We start from the raw sequence: 17641 nt of genomic DNA on the forward strand, positions 1-17641 counted from the left end.
AGCTAATTCTCAGAGATTGGGTTTAGTCACGAAGGTGAGAATTAAGCTTTGGAGTCTGTGCTCTTGGGCTTTCTACTTTTGTGATGGGTACATATCCCAACTCGAGGAAATTAACAGGCAAAGCGTCCCCACAACCTTCCATAGCAAGGCTAGTTCCCTACATTTTCCATCCATCTGTCCCCTCTGGGTCAGTGTCATCTTCCTAGCCACACTGATGAGCACATTAAAATTCTGGGTGAGTCTTGCTACCCCCAGAATGGTTGCCTTCTACTTTGTGCATTGTTTCCTGTGCTTCTCCGGCACTCCTGAGTTGCCATCCTCCTGCGGTGTATTGGGTTGGCCTGTGCCTCTGGAAGCCTTTCTATCAATCAGCTGGTCTGAATTAACACCCATCACCATGGTTTCTGGGCAGGATCAGCACAATGTGATTTTTTTCTATATGGTTTTTGCTCTAACACTGAGGTAGTCTTGCATCTCCAAGACCCTAAGAAGTAAGCGATGGAACTTTTGCTTTCTCCACGGTCCTCACTTTTCATCCCAATCCATCTCGGAGTCCTCATGCCCTGGCATTAGTTTGCTTGCTCTGAATTCTGTTCTCCAGATAGTGAAACACTTCGGCCTCCTTCTGTGTGGTTACTGAGGTCTCCACTTGTGTACGGCTGCACAAGCAGCTGGGTGTTGCCATAGATGTAGAATGTTATAGTTGCTTATGTATATCTCCACCTTGCATATTCATTTGTGAATCCACAGGCAGGTCACCCTCCTTAACTGAGAGCAAGAAGCAACAGTTCTGCTTGGATTGGGGTATGCATGTAAGCACGTGCTGATCTGTGAGAGAGACTGAGTATGTAAGGTGGGATGCTGAGATGGTCCTTGAAGCCACTGTCCATTCCTCATAGTCAGTATTGGGTGTAAACTCAAGGCAAAGATTGTATTGGGCAGCTCCCTTGTTTCTCTCTTAACTATGCAGTATGTTGAGTTGGTAAATAACTGTAGTTGAGTGAACAAACATATAATACTTGTTAGTAGCCAGTTGCTTTAAAACTCACCCTGATGACCCGAGTTTGATCCCCGGGACCCACGTGATGGAAGGAGAGAGCCTGACTCTTGGAAGTTGTCCTCTGACCTCTACACTTCTGTTGTGAGTGTTCTGTTGTGTACCTCCTTATGAATAAATACTTGTAATAAAAATGAACAAAAACCTTATCAATTCAAAGCTACCCTAGTCCATTTTTATCCCTCATAGTTTCCATGAGTTGGGTTTTAAGGAGGAAAGTAACTGCGGTTCTTGCTCAAGGTCTTGGGTGATTATATTTAGTCTGCCCCTTTATTGTGCCACGAGGCAGGCTGGTGAAGGGATATGTGGTTTTCCTTCGGTTAGGTTTCATAAATGTGGGCACAGTGACCCAAGAGGATAAGACTTTGTAGAGATGGGTTGGGTAAAGTTCTTGGAATTTATATAAAAATGTAAGAATTGATATTAACATGGTTATTAATAATTATAGTCCTAGATCCTTCATTTTCTTTATTTGCTCCCTATACCAGACCTAACCTTGGCAAGAGGGTGGGGGTGAAGAAGCTGGTGTGACTGAATGCCTGTTTTCAGAGGGCGTCCCCATAATCCTGGCCAGGCAGGGCCTCAGGTTGGGGAATGTTGTCTGCTGTCTGTTGTTAAGCAAGGAATATCCAAGGCTGGATAATTAATAAAGGAGTATGTTTTATTTAGTTCATGGTTCTGGAGGTTGGGAAGTCCAAGGGTATCTTTCTCATCAGCATCCTGTAAGGGCCTTCCTGCAGGGTTACAAGGAGACAGTGGGCATCCCATGATGAGAAGGAGCAAGCCAATCAGAAGAGCTTTAAGACCAAAGCTGCTCCCACAACAGCACATCCATGGCAAATCCATTCACAGGGGGCCCAGCCCTCCTCACCCAGCCACTTCCCAGAGGCCCTACCTCCAACTACCACCAACATGTAACTTTGAGGATTTTCTGATACATAGAACCTTGGGGAACAAGTGTTCACAGCACAGCTACTTTGGGTCACCCTAAAGGGCCATTTCCCTCTTGAAATCTTCCTTTATTCCCATTTCCTTGCAGAGCGCAAGGAAGGTGTGTGCTGAGCAGTGCCTGTGGTGTCTCTGGTAGGTTAGGGGTGTTTGGCTCCTTTGCTACTGACACCATCCAGGGCAGGGAGGAGAGGACACCTTATCCTGGCACGTTATCTAGGACTGGAGATTCCTTGAACGTGGGGATTTGCATGCTAAAACCAGGATGTGGCCTGGAAAACTGGACTGATCATTCTAACTGTGCCTAAAGTTGCTTCCTCTTGCGACCTTGCACCTAGCCATTCTTGCCCCAAGGAACTTCCCAGCTCAGGAGAGGCATACGTGTAGCCGAGGCTTCCCATGGCTCAGGGCCATGCTTGGAGAAGTTGCAGCATTTCCCCTGACGCAGTCGCTTCCTGTGCCTGCCTGAACTTTGGCCTGACCTTCCTTGTCAGTATGTTTCTCTGAACCTTTCCTAACGCCAGGGGTGAGGTGATTGAGTACCATAGGTTCTGACCGCCAAAGCACCCATGTTTTGTGTGTGTGTGTGGTGCTGGACCGGGTGCCAACCTAAGCTTATGGCTTGCCTTATTGTTTGTCTCTGAGGGCGAGCTTTCCCCTGTCACCCATCCCAGGGACAAGCCTTGTCTGTGAGTGACTAATAGGTATTCTGTGACTGGAATTGGCGTCATGGCAGCAAGCTGTCCATTACGTGTAAGGAGCAGTGGATGTTTCCTCAGAGACGCCCTTCTGAGGTTTTTGCATGAATGGGGAGGACAGAGTGACTGTTGAGGAGACTTCCCTGTGAAGAGGAGAAAATGGGATGTGGCTTCTCCTGGGGTACATGAACAAGATGGTGTTAGGTTCCGTTCCAAGGAACGTGAGTCTTTTGCACCCCTCCATAAAAATTCTTGTTAAGAGATCGGTTTCTCCTCAAAACTATCTTTTCCGTTTTGAACCCATCATGCAAGTCTGGACCCTTGCTGATGATTCTTGGGGTCTTGGCCTGGGAAGCAAACGGTGTGCATGGAGGCTGTCTTTAAGCCAGGCCTGGCACACCTCTCCTTAGATTTCCAAAAACATTCCTCTGTGTCTGAAACAAGGCTCTTGTCTGCAGCCTCTTCTGTTCGGGGTGGTGTCTTTCTCCTTTGCTCAGTTCTTACTGAAACCATGCCAGGTTGTCCTGCCGTTTCCAAACCATGCTATCTCTGTGTTTATGGTCAGGGAGAGTGGGGAGGAGAGGTTTGAAGGCCTGGAGTGAAAAAGGAAACCAAAGGTGAGGACATCACTGAGACAAGCTGGAGACCTGGGACAGGGTAGGCGACGAAGATGTCCCTAGCTGAGCCTCCTAGCAGCGGGGGACATGAGGCTGAGGAGGCCACCTTGTAGCCAGCAGGATCTACAGTGGTGGGAGGGGAACACCAAGCCACTTACAAAACCTTCGAACCAAAATTTACCCTATCTACAGGAAGTGCAGAGGAAAAAAGAGAGAGACTGAGGGAAGGACCAACCAATGCCTGGCCCAGCTTGAGTCCCACCCCATGGGAGAGAGCCAGCCCCTAACACAGGAGCTTAACTTTACAGTTCTCTGAGAAGACCCATCTAGAAGTTGACCAAATCAGATGTCTAGACTCAGGGCCAAGCATTAGGCAGAGCTCAGGGAGTCCTGTGGAGGAGTGGGAGGGAGGGATAGAAGGACCTGGAGGGGACATGGACCCTGTAAGGAGACCAACAGAGTCAACTGACCTAGACCCATGGGGGCTTACAGAGACGGAAGCACCAACCAAAGAGCAGGCATGGACTGGACCTTGGTCCCCTATACATATGTAACCAATGGGCAGTTAGGTGTTCATGTGGGTCCCCTAGTAAATTGAATGGGTGCTGTCTATGTATGACATGGACTCTGTTGCCTGTTTTTTTGTTTGTTTGTTTGTTTGTTTTTTAAATCACTTTGTCCTAACTGGGCTTCCTTGTTTGGCCTGAGTCGGAGCTCAGTCCTGATGTGACTTAATGTGCTGGGGTAGGCTCCCCTTTTCTCAGGACAAGGGGAGAGGGTATAGGGGGAAGAGGGTGGGAGGGACGGACCAGGAAGAGAGGAGGGAGGGGGAGGGTGCTACGATCGGAAAGTAAAATAAATATATAAATTAAAAATAAAGTAAAAAAAAATTATAAAGTGCCCTTCAACTCCCTAATAAAGAAAGTAGAATACCAGGGTAGGACTACAGTGCTTTCCAGCATAGTCTTGTAATTTCTGTGTTAGCGTCGTTCTTTTGCTCTGACAAATAACTGAGGAAGATAATGGAGGAAAGATGTGTTTTTGGCTGTTTCAGTTCATTGTGACTTGGGTCTGTTGCCTGTTTCTGGGCCTGAAGTATGCCAGTGTGTGATGATGGCAGGACACAGCACCAGGTGACTGTCTACTTCCTGGCAGCCAGAGAACAGAGAGGGACATGGGACAAGAGATGCCCTTCAAAGGCATGTCCCTAGTGACCCATTCCTTCCACCTTGGCAGGATCTCATATAAGTCTCTGCCACTTCCCAGTCATTCCAGCAAATTAATTCATCAACGAAGCCAGAACCCTCATGGGCCGACGACTTCCCAGAAGTCTATCATCTGGCTACTGAGCCTCAAATTCTGGAAGCTTCATGGGACATTTCAGATACAAACACTGCTGGGAACAGTAGGGGACAGAGCTCCACATGTGGGCCCCGGCAGCCGAAGGAGTTAATTTCTGAGACCTCTACTGGGGTGAGGCTAGGGTTTCGATTAATGATACAGAAAGAATTTCAGGATGAGTGAAGGAGAGCAAATTTGGAGTTTATTGGGTAAAGAACAGTATACTGTTTAGTACAAGAAAAGATAACTCACACCATGCAATTGAGCATGGGCATTAAGACACATACACACACACACACCCATACACACGCTCACAAACACACAAACACATGCACAAGAAAGGATAGTAGTACATAGCAAGGTAGGAGGTAGGTCTTTGCTCCTCAAAAGGAGAGAACTGTTTATATATATATATATATATATATATATATATATATATATATATATATATATGTGTGTGTGTGTATATATGCACACACACACATATACATACACATGCTTATAATATACATGTTTATATATAATATATAGTATTTGGATATAAAATATGTAAACACTGTATTTTATATAATATATGATATTTAATATATGCATACAATATTTTGAGCTTTTAAAAATGTGTGTGTGTAGACTAGTGGCTAGGCCTCAGATTCTTTTTTCAACTGATGTCCACCTAAACTTTGAGGCAGGACCTCTCATTCTGAGTACTGACGTTTCTGACTCTTGATTTGGTTAGTCTAGCTTGCCAACCTGCCCTGGGGAGTCCTGTTTCCATATGCCAAGTGCTGGGACTGCATGCAGGCCGCCATGCCTACTGAGCACGAACATGGGTGCAGAACTGTCCCCGTAGCGTCCATTTTGGATTGTGGTGGCTTTTGAAGTTACAATGTGTGAAGGATTTAAAAAATTAAGTAGAACTCATTTGAGTACTTACTGTCTTAGGATGACTGCTGCTGTGATAAAACATCATGACTACAAAAAAAAAAGTTGGGAGGAAAGGCTTTATTTGGTTTATGCTCCCATGTCACTGTTCATCACTGAAGGAAGTCAGGACAAGACTCAAAACAGGGCAGAAACCTGGAGGCAGGAGCTGATGCAGAGGCCATGGAAGGGTGCTGGTTACTGGCTTGCTCAGTTGTTTTCTTTTCTTTTCTTTTTTTTTTTTTTACTAGCACCCAGGACTGTCAGCCTAGGGATGACACCACCTACAAGGGACTGGGCCCTCCCATATCAATCACTAATTAAGAAAATGCTCCACAGGCTTGCCTACATCTCCCTATTATGGAGGCATTTCTCATGGTAGCTCCTTCCTGTCTGATGCTAAGCTTGTGCCAACTTGACATAAAACCAGCCAGGATACTTACTTTAACCAAATGAATTTTCTGTAGTGCATGGGAATACAAAATGGTTTGTAAGGATTTAAACAGTTTCCAAATAAGAAAGACTTACAGATAAATGTGCTAGTTTAAAAAAATAAAACAAATGAAAAAGTAAAAGGAATCCTTATTATTTATAGGTCACAAAGAAGTCAAGATATATGGTTTGATTGTATATATGGCTCAAAATCTTGTTTGTGATATTTACTTAGAAAAGTAGAGATTTAAAGATGAGAAAGGAATGTTGATGAGGTTAAAATAAAGGTCAGTGTGGTTTAACATTCCTGGTTGAAATATCTTTCAAAAAGAAAGGGGTGGTGATCATGGGAGAAACTATCTAAGTCACTTTGGTCAGCTGTGTCAAAACACACACACTCTCTCTCCATATATTATATATATATTTTTATATTTATGCACAAATATGTTTATGTATAAATATATAATAACTTCTTTTAGTTGGGGGTCTATCTGGTATAGTCTGCTGGGCTGGAGCTTATATGGAGATCATACTGGCCTTGAACACACACATGCTGGGATTAAAGGCATTCACCACCATGATATGCTGCTGTGTCAAAATTCTTAACTCTCAGCCAGATCCTTAGAGCAAAAGTTCTATTTTCTCCTTCCAATGTTCCCTAAAATTTCCCCTCTATCCAGCCTCAAAATCATAGCATTCCATTTCATATATGAGAAACTGAGATAGCAGCTTTTGCAAGCTTAAAAGCAGCTGAAAGTAGTTGAGCTAGACATGAAGGCTTATAAACTGACCACATCACTGCTCCATGGTATGACTAAGGGGAAGGATTGTATTGTAGATATGGAAGAGAGAGAACAGCATTTGGAAGTGTCCAGAGCAGAGAAAGATATACACTGAACATGGCTGGCAGACTGGACTTGGCCATGAGAGAGAGGGAGGGAGAGAAAGACGGGGTGGGGGGGGGGGAGAGAGAGAGAGAGAGAGAGAGAGAGAGAGAGAGAGAGAGAGGTGAGAGAGAGAGAGGGGAGGGAGAGAGAGGGAGGGAGGGAGGGAGGGAGGAAGGAAGGAAGGGGAAAATAGCAATGTGATAAGGAAACTGAGTAGCTGCTGGGAGGGGAGCAGAGCTGGAGGAAGGGCCTGGATGCTAGCATGGCCTTTGAGTTGTGCAGCAGGTACTTGTGATAAAGAGGAAGCCTGGAGACCAGCGTGCACTTGGGTATGCTAATAGGCACCACAGATGTGCCCCTTCTGCCTTTTGGAATGTGAAGAAATGCAGTTTCCTTTGGGCTTGACTGGAAGCACTAGCCCTCTGGTGCGATTCTGTCTAGTGTGGTATTTAGAGCATCAGCTTTGAGGCAGGGTCCCTGGGTCACCGTGTCAGGCCACTGTAATTGAAACACTTGTCTTTGACCATCGGCACTGGGCCTTGTTGGAGTGACAAGGGACCTGGGCTAGGACCCACCTCCCTGTGTGTCTTCCTTTCTTGCCAGGGACATCTGCCTCCACAGTGCACTGTCCCCCTCACCTTTGCTGGCTGCTCTTTTTTCCTTTTGATTAGACTTCATTATGCTTTTCTTAATTCTTTTCTTCCCATCTTTTGGAGGGAGGAATGACGCTCTGACTTCCTCCTTCCTATAGGTTCCTTGGATTGCACCATTGGAAAAATCCTTGTTAAAGTATGTGCTATTTTGTGACGGTGGATATGTTAATAAGAATGATTAAGTCCTCAGCTATGAGGACTCCTGGGTGGGTCACTGTAGGAAGTTGGCTAATAGAGGGAGTCTTTACAGCGTGGGAGGTGTGGGACTGCCTGGAGGCAGGTAAAAGAATGAGATAGCATCATAAATGTTCTTGCTTAAAAACAGGAAAAGCGACTGCTGACTGCTATCTTTCTTTTGGAGAATGGGCCAGGCTTTGGATCAGATGCTCAGGGTACAGTGGCTCACAAGGGCACACCAGAGTAGCTACCCAAGTCTAGCTATTTAGCTGAAGAATCAAGCATATGTTAACTCAGGACTAAGCTGAGTGGGACCAAAGAGAACAGGAAGAGCTAACCCAGACAGGGAGGTGAAATAGGCTGTGAAGAGCAAGCGCTGTCACCCACTTGCCACAGTTTGACTCCACTGTGGCTCTCGGAGCAAGATGATGCTCTCCCCATCTTATAGAAGGCGTTAGGCTCAAACTTCGGTCCATTCCAAAGCCATAGCTCGCTAACTCCCTGGAAGGCTTTCATCTCGGCCTCGGTAATTTTCTGTGCGGGAGTCATTTACTCAGAACAGATGGTGGCTTGCAGGCTGTGATTTCAGGCACCTCTGTCGCTAACTACTTTCTCTGCTGACCTGCTAGGCAGTGCTGGAAGTCCTGATGACCAATGAATAGCCTCTAGGATACTTGGTTTCTCCAAAGTGCTAGTCAATCAACTGGGGATGGTGGTTGGTGTCAGTAATCCCATAATTTGGGAGGCTGGGGTAGGAGGGGGAGTCCAGGCAAATGGAGGTAGCTCCAGGCCAGCCTAGGGACTAGAGTGAGACCCTGTTTTCAAAACAAAGCAAAAGAAAATGAGTAAGTAAATATCACAGGGACAGGATGAGCCTAGAGTACATTAATTCTTGCTCATTCATGGTTTAGGTGGCACTGGGAGGAGTCAGGGCTGTGCTTCTATCAGGTACCCTTCTTTGACCCTGTGCTGGTTAGTTTTGAGTGTCAACTTGATAGAGCCTAGAACCACCCAAGGAATAGTCTTAGCGAGGAATTGCCAGGCTGGCCTGTGGGCGTGTCTGTAGGGGGGGCGGGAATCATCTTGATTGTTGATTGATGTAGGAGGACCAGCCCACTGCCTGTTATCCCGTTTCATGGGCAGGCTCTGGGCTGAGAATTAAGCGAGCAGCAAGGTTGTATTGGCTGTGGATGTGGTGTCACTAACTGCTTGAGTTCCTCCTGCCATGTCATCCTCAAAAGATGAACTGTAACTTGAAGCTCTACACGGAACCAATGCTATGCTTTCTTCCCTGTTGGAACAGGGCTCAAGAATGGCATTGTGTGAGGAGATTTCTGAGTGCTTGTGAGAAAATTCCCAAGAAACCAAGGCATGAATGTTATGACCTCAGTTTTCTCAGAACGCAGACTAGCTCTTGGACTGTGTCGTCCTGCCCCTCCTGGGTGTAGCGGATAGGAGTGAGTTGACTTCAGCCGCTGTTATTCACATGCCCCGATGGAAAAGCATGTTTTTGCCTTCTGCAGTTTGCTCTTGTGCTTGGATACTTTATTCGGGTAACTCTCCTTAACCTTCAGAGTATAAATTGGCTGATGCTCTGAATAAAGTTGGCTGTTGCTTGAGACCTTAGTCTGCTTCAGCTCAGCCCATCAACCAGAGCAGCAAACAACTCCCCTAAGTTTCTTTTTGTCAGGATGTTTTATCACAGCCACGAAGGGAAACCTAGGACAAGTGTCCCCTCCTTAGCTCCCCGTTCCTGCTTTCTTCCTCCACCCACCTATATAATTTCTTCTCAATTTTCTACTTTCAGGCACTGTTGCCCTCCTATATATACCTCAGCCCGCCACAAGTGATGGCAGTGGTCGTCTTTGACAGGGCAGGTGGCCTTTTGAGAAGAGCGAAGCCTGCTTACACTGTGTTTGTGTTTTACACATGAGAAGGGCTGCACTGCACAGAGGAGAGCCTGTGGGTGCCACAGTGAAGAGCTGATGTGACAAGGGTGAAAGAGAAGATTGACTCCCCAGACACCCTATTTAGCTTGCATATGTAGAAAGGGTCTCACAATGTAGCCCAGGCTGGTCTATCTGGAATTCACTAGATAGCTCAAGCTAGCCGAAGACTTGTAACAATCTTCCTTTTATATCCCAGCTTTCCTTTTTATTTTTTATTTTTTATTTTTATTTTATTTTTTTTGAGTAAAGGTCTTGTTTTGTCACCCAAGATGGCTTTGAACTTGTGATCCTCCTACTTTTACCTCCCAAGGGTTGGGAGTACCTGTGTGTGCCACAATGCTTGGCAACATGTTTGCTTTAGGTCTCTTCTAACCCAGAAATTCTACTTCCCCTTTTAAATTCTTGCCACAGTATGAAACAGACCCCCCCACCTTGGTCACTGCCTTTGAATATTTAACATGTACAAGTTGGAAAATGTGTAATGTTTTAATTTTTCTCTCGGTGTGTCTTTAAAGACATGCTCTTGTCTTGAAGGTTGGTGCTGGCAAGAAGCAGGCCTGGAAGTGGAACCACTTCGGGTCACCTAAGGCAGTCCCAGAAAAGGCACAGTGGCTGCAGAGTTTGTTCTGGACTCCTTAGTGTGCTGTAGAAATAATCTCATTTGTGAGCTTCGTCCCATTTACCGCTTCAGGGAGTAGGCGTATGAAATGGGATCGCTTTATATGAGTATAAAAAATATGCTCGTAGTCCTTGGGAGAGGAAAATACATCTTCTGGAAGAGTAAAATTTAGTGTAGTTATAGCTCTGCTTCTCATGAATTATTTATCTCGTGAATGCAAACATCCAGATGACAGCTGGCATCACCGAAAGCCACATAAGGGAGGTAGTGGCCGGAATGGATGGCGGCTCGGTCTTTACTTGAAAAAGTCCTCTTCAGAAGCTCGTGCAAAACCCAATATTAGTTCACAGAAAACCAAATGGGGTAGATCAGGTGTGTATGTGTTTGCACATATGGATCTATATGGGCAAGAATATGCATGCATATGTGTTTGTGTGCACGGTGTGTTGTCTGTGTGTGTGGATATGTGTGTTGTAACTCTATGGAGATATAGTTCACTTATTATACTTATCCTTTCAAGTATATACAGTTCCATGGGTTCAGTGGTGTTGCACAATTATGCAGCCATCACTCAATCTTATGTGGGAGGGCTGTGCAAATGCTACAGCTGGCAGGGACATGGGCCATGAGAGGCAAGACAGGAAATCTGGTTCAACACAACTTAGTTATATGGACTAGTTCAAACACCTAGAGTGTGACACTAGGCAGTGTATTTTAGACATTTAAGTATTAGTGCAGTTTTGGGAAAAAAATTTCTGGTAACAGTGATCTCAATCCCGTGTGTAAGATAAAGCTTAAGGCATGACTGCATTGAAATTCTTTTGCAAAGTCTACGTGATTTCTACCATGAAGATGGATTCTGTAGCTTAAGGGTCTAGGACCTGGTGTCTGTGGTCTCTGAGTGAGAGAGGGCAGAGGTCACCAAGCTGTATGAAGTACATGTGACCTCTCCCCTAACTACAGGTTCTAATGACTGAGAAGCAATGCTCAAGCTAATCGTGGAGGGAGGAAGAGTCTGAGATCAACATAATAGTCTGGGGACTTTGGGTGTGGCCTGGCCGTAGATAGCACTGGTCCCCAGGTTATAAACAACATCCACTCCGAGCTTTCTGAGTGGAGAGCTATTATACGCCTCCCTTCTGCTGAAGAGACAAGGCCGTGTGCCTAATAGTCCTTGTTTCTCTAGTGCGTCCATGTGAGCACGAGGACCTTGTGTCCCTCTACACCACCCAATTTGAGTTTGTTAGATGCTCGGATCGTCTCTGTGGCTTGGCTGTTTGGAATAAAGGCAATGTGATCATTTGTTTACAGGTCTTTGTGTGGCTCTATGTCTTCCTTTCTGCTCGATCTTTACTAGGAGTTGAAATGCTGGTTCCTGTGCTAACTCTAACATCTGGGGATCAGTTTCCCAAAGTGACTGCACCCCTCTTCATAGCTGTGGATGAGGATTCCAGTTCCACGGCCTTGTGAATTCTGTTTTTCTCTTTTGAAAAGTTGGAGTTCATTAAGAAGAGGTTTTAATATAGACTTAAGTACAGGCATTAAGAGAAAGGGAGAGATGTTAGCCAAGCACTGAGCACTGACTGTAGAGTATGTTCTAGAGTGGGTGTGTAGCACAAGAGAGAAGGAGAGGGAGGGAGACAGGAAGAGTGAGGAGGTGGGAGGAGGGTGGGAAAGAGAAAGGAAGGGAGAAAGGGAGAGAGGGGAGAGATCAGGAGAAACAAGGAAGGAGGGAGAGGGAGGGAGAGATCAAGAGAAGATTAAGAGAGGGAGAAATGGAGGAAGGAGGAGAGGAGAGGAGGAGAGATGGGGGAGGGGAGGCAGGAATAGAGAAGAGAATGGGAGAGGAGAGCGAGGGAGCAAGAGAGGGAAAGAGGAGGAAGAGGGAGGGAGGGAGAGAGGGAGGGAAGGAGAGAGGGAGGGAGGGAAGGAGAGAGGGAAGGAGGGAGGGAGGGAGGGAGGGAAGGAGAGAGGGAGGGAGGGAGGGAAGGAGGGAGGGAGGGAGGGAGGAAGGGAGGGAGGGAGGTTGTTTTCTGAAGCCTTATTCTACTGCCTCTGTGAAGTGCATCACAGTACCAGTGCTGCTTTGAGACAGGTGTCTCTACATAGCTTACACTGGCCTTTTACTTGCCATGGACCACAGGCTGCCTTTGAGCTTGTGGTCCTGTCTCAGCTTCCTGAGTTGCTGGGGTTACAGGTGTGCGTGTGGAGCCTGGTCTACTGCGGTGGTTTTGATTTGTGTTTCCCAAATGACCGATTGTGTGACCTCACTTACTGTCTCTGTGTCTCCTTAGAGAAGTTTCTGTTCATATCCCGTTTCTCTTTTTTCTTTCTTACTTTTTTTTTTGGAGATACTTATTATTATTATTTTTATTGTTACAGCATAAAGATTGTATTTTGGATATGTGTCCTTAAAGAGATGTGATTTGTAAAACAAACAAACAAACTTATGTTGGGCTCATTTGTAACTCCAGCTCCAGGGGATCTGACACCCTCTTTCTGGCTTCCAAGGATACATGAATACACATCTCTCTCTCTCACACACAGCAAAATATAAATGAATAAAAATACAAACGTAAAACTTCTGTCCTATTCCATTGGTTTTCCACTTTATTCAAAAATATTTTCAATCTCTCTCTCTCTCTCTCTCTCTCTCTCTCTCTCTCTCTCTCTCTCTCTCTCTCCCCCCCCCCCCCTCTCTCTCTCTCTGTGTATGAGAGTGTTGATTCTCTCATTTTATTGTGTGCATCTTGGTAATCCAACTCAGGTCATCAGGTTTGTCAACAGGTACCGTTACCTGAGGGGCCATCTTGCCGGCCCACATTTTCCCAGTATCTTGATGAATTCTATTGAAGCCGTGTTTTTCATTTCAGCTAAGGCTAATTTATTTTCTTCTGTTGTCCTTCGTTCGTTGATGTATCCAGGCAACCATTCACTCAGGTTCTGTTTTCTCCTAAGAATTTTATATTAAATGCATGATACATTTTGATTTAGTTTTTGCACATGGTTTGAAGGAGACGTTGAACTTTTTTCTCTTGCTCCTAGCACCCGTGTAAAAGACCATTCTTTCACAGATGACTTGTCCTGGTGGCTCTCCTGTCAAAAGTCAGCTGATGTGGTGGCACAAGGCTGTAATTGCAGGATGTGGGAGTCAGGAGTGTTCTAGTTAGGGTCACTATTGCTGTGATGAGATGCCATGACCAAAAGCAACTTGGGGAGGAAAACTGACTTGCACCTTCCACATCATTGTTTATCACTGAAGAAAGTCAGGACAGGAACTCAAACAAGGCAGGGCCCTGGAGGCAGGAACTGATGCAGAGGCCATGGAGGAGTGCCCCATACTACTGGCTTGCTCACCATCCTCTGCTCAGCCCTCACACATCAATCACTAAGAAAATGCCTTATGGAGACATTTTCTCAATTGTGGCTCCTTCCTCTCCAATGACTCTAGCTAAAGTGTCAGGTTGACATAAAACCGCCAGCACAAGGAAGACCAGGAGTTTAAATCCAGCCTGGGTTGCATGGTACTAAGACAAACACCCATATGCCTAACTGACCATGACTGTGAGGACTTGCTTCTGAACTCTTTTGTTCTATTGATCCGCTTATCAAGCTGTGTGCAGATGCCACAACTGTGTTGATTGCTGCAGTCAAATGAAGTTTTGAATCCCCTCCCCCCATGTCTTTTTTTCAAGATTGTTTTCTTTATTCTAGGTTCCTTACATTTCCACATGAATTTTAGGATTAGGCTGGCTAATTTTGCGGTAAAGACAAGCAGGATTTTAATAGAGGTTACGCCGACCCAGTAGACTCACCTGGAAAGTTTCTTATCTTACCGGTTTAAATCTAACTCATGAGTGTGGGATTTCTGCCTATTGATTTATTTCTTCTTCAGTTATGCTTTCAGTTATATTTTATAATTTTCAGTGCATACATCTCACTAGAGTTATCCCTGAATATTTTGTCCTTTTTTGGTAGTTTAGCAGATGTAATTATATCCTTAATTTCATTTTGAATCCACGCAATGGTTTAATACTTTTTTTTGGAGATTCTTAGGGTTTTATACATATAAATTTGCTACCAGTGAGTGTAGATCATTTACTTTTTGTTTTCTTGTCTGGGTGCTTTTAACTTCTTTTCTTTCTGTTCTTACTTGAGTCATGTCTCCAGTCCTGTATTAAATAGAAGTAATGAGTGTGGGCATCTTTGTCTTGTTTCATAATCACTTTGTAGCCCAGGCTGACCCCCACCCCATGACCCGCCTGCCCATGCCAGTGAGTGCCTGGGCTGCAGGTGTGCATCACTATATCTGACACATCTGTCCATCTTTCCCTTTCCATTTTTTTTCTTAATGGAAAGAAGCTTAATCTTTCGCATTAGATATGTCATGGAGTTTTCATAAATGCCCTTTATTAAGTTTGAGGAATTTCCTTTCTATTTACAGTTTATTGAGTTTTTTTTTTTTAATCATGAAAGGATATTGAATTTTGTCAAATTCATTTTCTTTGTGTTTTGAAGGTGGCACATGATCTTTTGTTCTTTTGTTTATGAAGATGGCATCTTGCATTTATTGATTTTCATATGTTGAACAAACCTTTCCTTCTTGGCATAAATACCTCTTGATAATTGAATATAATCCCATTTATGTTTCTGGGTTACTTTCTTGAGGGTTTGGGATAGTTATTGCTAAAGGTAGACAGGTCATTCTGATGAGGGGAAGAAAGTACCAGAAAAATTTTGAAAGTCAGTTTCAGAGGCTCAACAAGGTACAGCAGCAATGTGGGGCCATTTCTCCGGGTCATCAGTGCATTTTAGCTTATGAATGGAGGATGTAATTAGTGGTTGCTCTGATCCCTAGGAAGTGCATTGAATTCTTAACTTAGTGCATTGCATGCATAATAGACTTTAGGGAGAGCTTAAAATACAGAAGGCTTTGCTGTTTGTGTGGTGTTACTTCTGGTTATTAGTGGGTACAGCACACACGTAGGAGTTCATTTAGTACCAAGGCTGCCCGCTTATTTGTGACGTACTGTGGATCCTGCATCCCCAACCGTAGGAAAACTTTTCCTGTTAACACCTCAGAAAGGAGGCAAGGTGAGCTGAGCCCAGCCTGTGAGCTGTGTCATTCTTGTCCACTCTCTGAGGGGGAGGGCTGGTGAGTCAGGGCATTGGTCAGCTGTCTGTGTGGTCTGGTCACAGGTGATCTGCTTGGATCCTTCACCCCATTCCCTGTCAAGGTTCTGTGATTCTGTGAAGTCTGGTCTCCTGGCTTCGCCCCTCAGCTCACTTCTCTGGCATTTTTTGAATCACTCAGTTCTGTGCTCTTGTTAGTCTATGCTAATTCAAAGGCGGATTGTTGTAAAGCTCCAAATTATGTGTCCTCACAGTCTCACTTGCATAGTAAGGTAAAGTAAGCCAGACCGAATATCAGCATAGAGAAGGGAGTGATTGGCAGTTGTCAGCTGCCAGGAAGAGAGCGGTCGGTGCTCTCTAAGAGCTAACTCCTGGTAACTCAGCCATGCTCCAGTGGAAGACCACATATCCAAGATATGTTTGGCAGCACAAATTGGTCTTGAAAGGGAAAAACAAAGCACCCCTCTCCACATACACATTCCCTCCACAAATCACACAAAGTTGGGTAGATAGGGAAGGGGAGGGGGGGATCTGGGGAGGGGTGTTGAGGATGAATAGGATCAAAGCATAAGAGGAAACTTCCCTCTTAACTAATTAAAAAATTAACATTGCCTTACCATTGTATATTTCATAAATGTTTGTTCTTGTTTTTGTTTTTTCTTTTTCGAGACAGGGTTTCTCTGTGTAGCCTTGGTTGGTCTGGATTCTGTTTGTAGACCAGGCTAGTCTGGAGCTCACAGAGATCCACCTGCCTCTGCCTCCTCCTGTCTCCCGAGTGCTGGGATAAAAAGCCTGTGCCATCACGCCCGGCCTATTAGTTAATTCTGTTTATTGATTGATTGGTTTTTTTTGAGACAGGGTTTCTCTGTGTAGCCTTGGCTCTCTTTAATTCTTATTTATTCTCTTTCTATCTTTCTCTCTTGTCACACACATGGAGGAGAGAGAGGGAGAGAGGGAGGGATGAGAGAGAGAGAGAGAGAGAGAGAGAGAGAGAGAGAGAGAGAGAACACACCACAGTCTTGTATAAAATAAGCATTCTTCCGTTGGCTTCCATTTCCAGCAGGTGTTGTCTAATTTGTTCCTAGGACAGATCTGGCATCCATGTAGGACACACAGTAGGTTTAGTCCATGGGTAAAATAGAGGCTTAGAAACTTGAAAACTTAGACTTTAGTTGACTAGAATGTTGATATTGCCAAAGCAAAATATCTTGATTATTTTTTTTTGCAGAAGAGGATGTTCTTAATGTTCTCCTCATTAATTACTTTCTTCTGTTTCATATTCTTCTGTAATAGTGGGATTGTCTCTCCTTTCCTTCAGTGCTAGGGCTTCATATTCATTGCTGAGCTTTATTTTTTTTTTTTAAATTTTTTATTTTTTGGTTATTCCAGGCAGGGTTTCTCTGCGTTATAGCCCTGGCTGTGTCCTGGACTCGATTTGTAGTCCAGACTGGCCTCAAACTCATAAAGATTGGCCTACCTCTGCATCCCCAAGTGCTGAGATTAAAGGTGTGTGTTACAACGCCTGCCTCAGCGAGTGCCTAGCAGCAGACTTAGAACTGGTGAGGACCAGGGGAATCCAACTGTTTAATTAAAACAAAGCATCTGGAAGGCCTGTGGTGGGTGTTGATGTGACATAATTTCTGCCCAGGGCTCTGAATGTCAAAGTGAGATTCATTGCTGAGCATCTTAACTTCACCCCCAAGGTTTATGATGGAGTCAAATAAGGATCCTTTGTCCTTTCCCTATATAGCTCAGTGCTCCCAAGTCTTTCACTGGTTTTGACCTCACTAGTATTTGAATGTCTGCACACAAGTCCTCATCCAGCTTAATTTGCGTCTAATGCAGCGAATCAGGCCTGAATGGGGCACTGGGCTGCGCATTCTTCTTGATTGTTTTTATTTCCTGTTGGAGTATGGGGTAGGGGAGGGAACCCACACTGCTCTCTGATTCTGCCACTCACAAGCTATGTTTCTGTTCCTTCTCTGAGTCACAATTTTCCCCTCTGCGAAGATGAAGGGTTGCATCAGATGCCGCTTCAGGCTACCTAAGCTCTTGACCTGGCTTCCTGTGGCTTTCGTGGTCTTCCCGGTCCAGGGCCACATGCCTGGTGACTGGCTCTTTCTCAGGCAGTTGAATTTCTGTGCAGCTTTCATCGGTGCTTCTCATCCTCACGGCTAGAACCTCTCCTCGCTGCTCTGCGGGCCAAATA

General features: G+C 44.9%; 1 protein-coding gene across 3 annotated transcripts in view; it reads left to right on the forward strand.

Annotated features, from left to right (window-relative positions):
* The window catches only part of LOC311606000 (carboxyl-terminal PDZ ligand of neuronal nitric oxide synthase protein-like), a 306430-nt gene that overhangs the window by 69849 nt on the left and 218940 nt on the right, over positions 1-17641 (forward strand). The window lies entirely within an intron of this gene.

The sequence above is a fragment of the Acomys minous genome, assembly GCF_964271855.1.
Source record: "Acomys minous genome assembly, chromosome: 1".
In the NCBI taxonomy this organism is placed as follows: Eukaryota; Metazoa; Chordata; class Mammalia; order Rodentia; family Muridae; genus Acomys; species Acomys minous.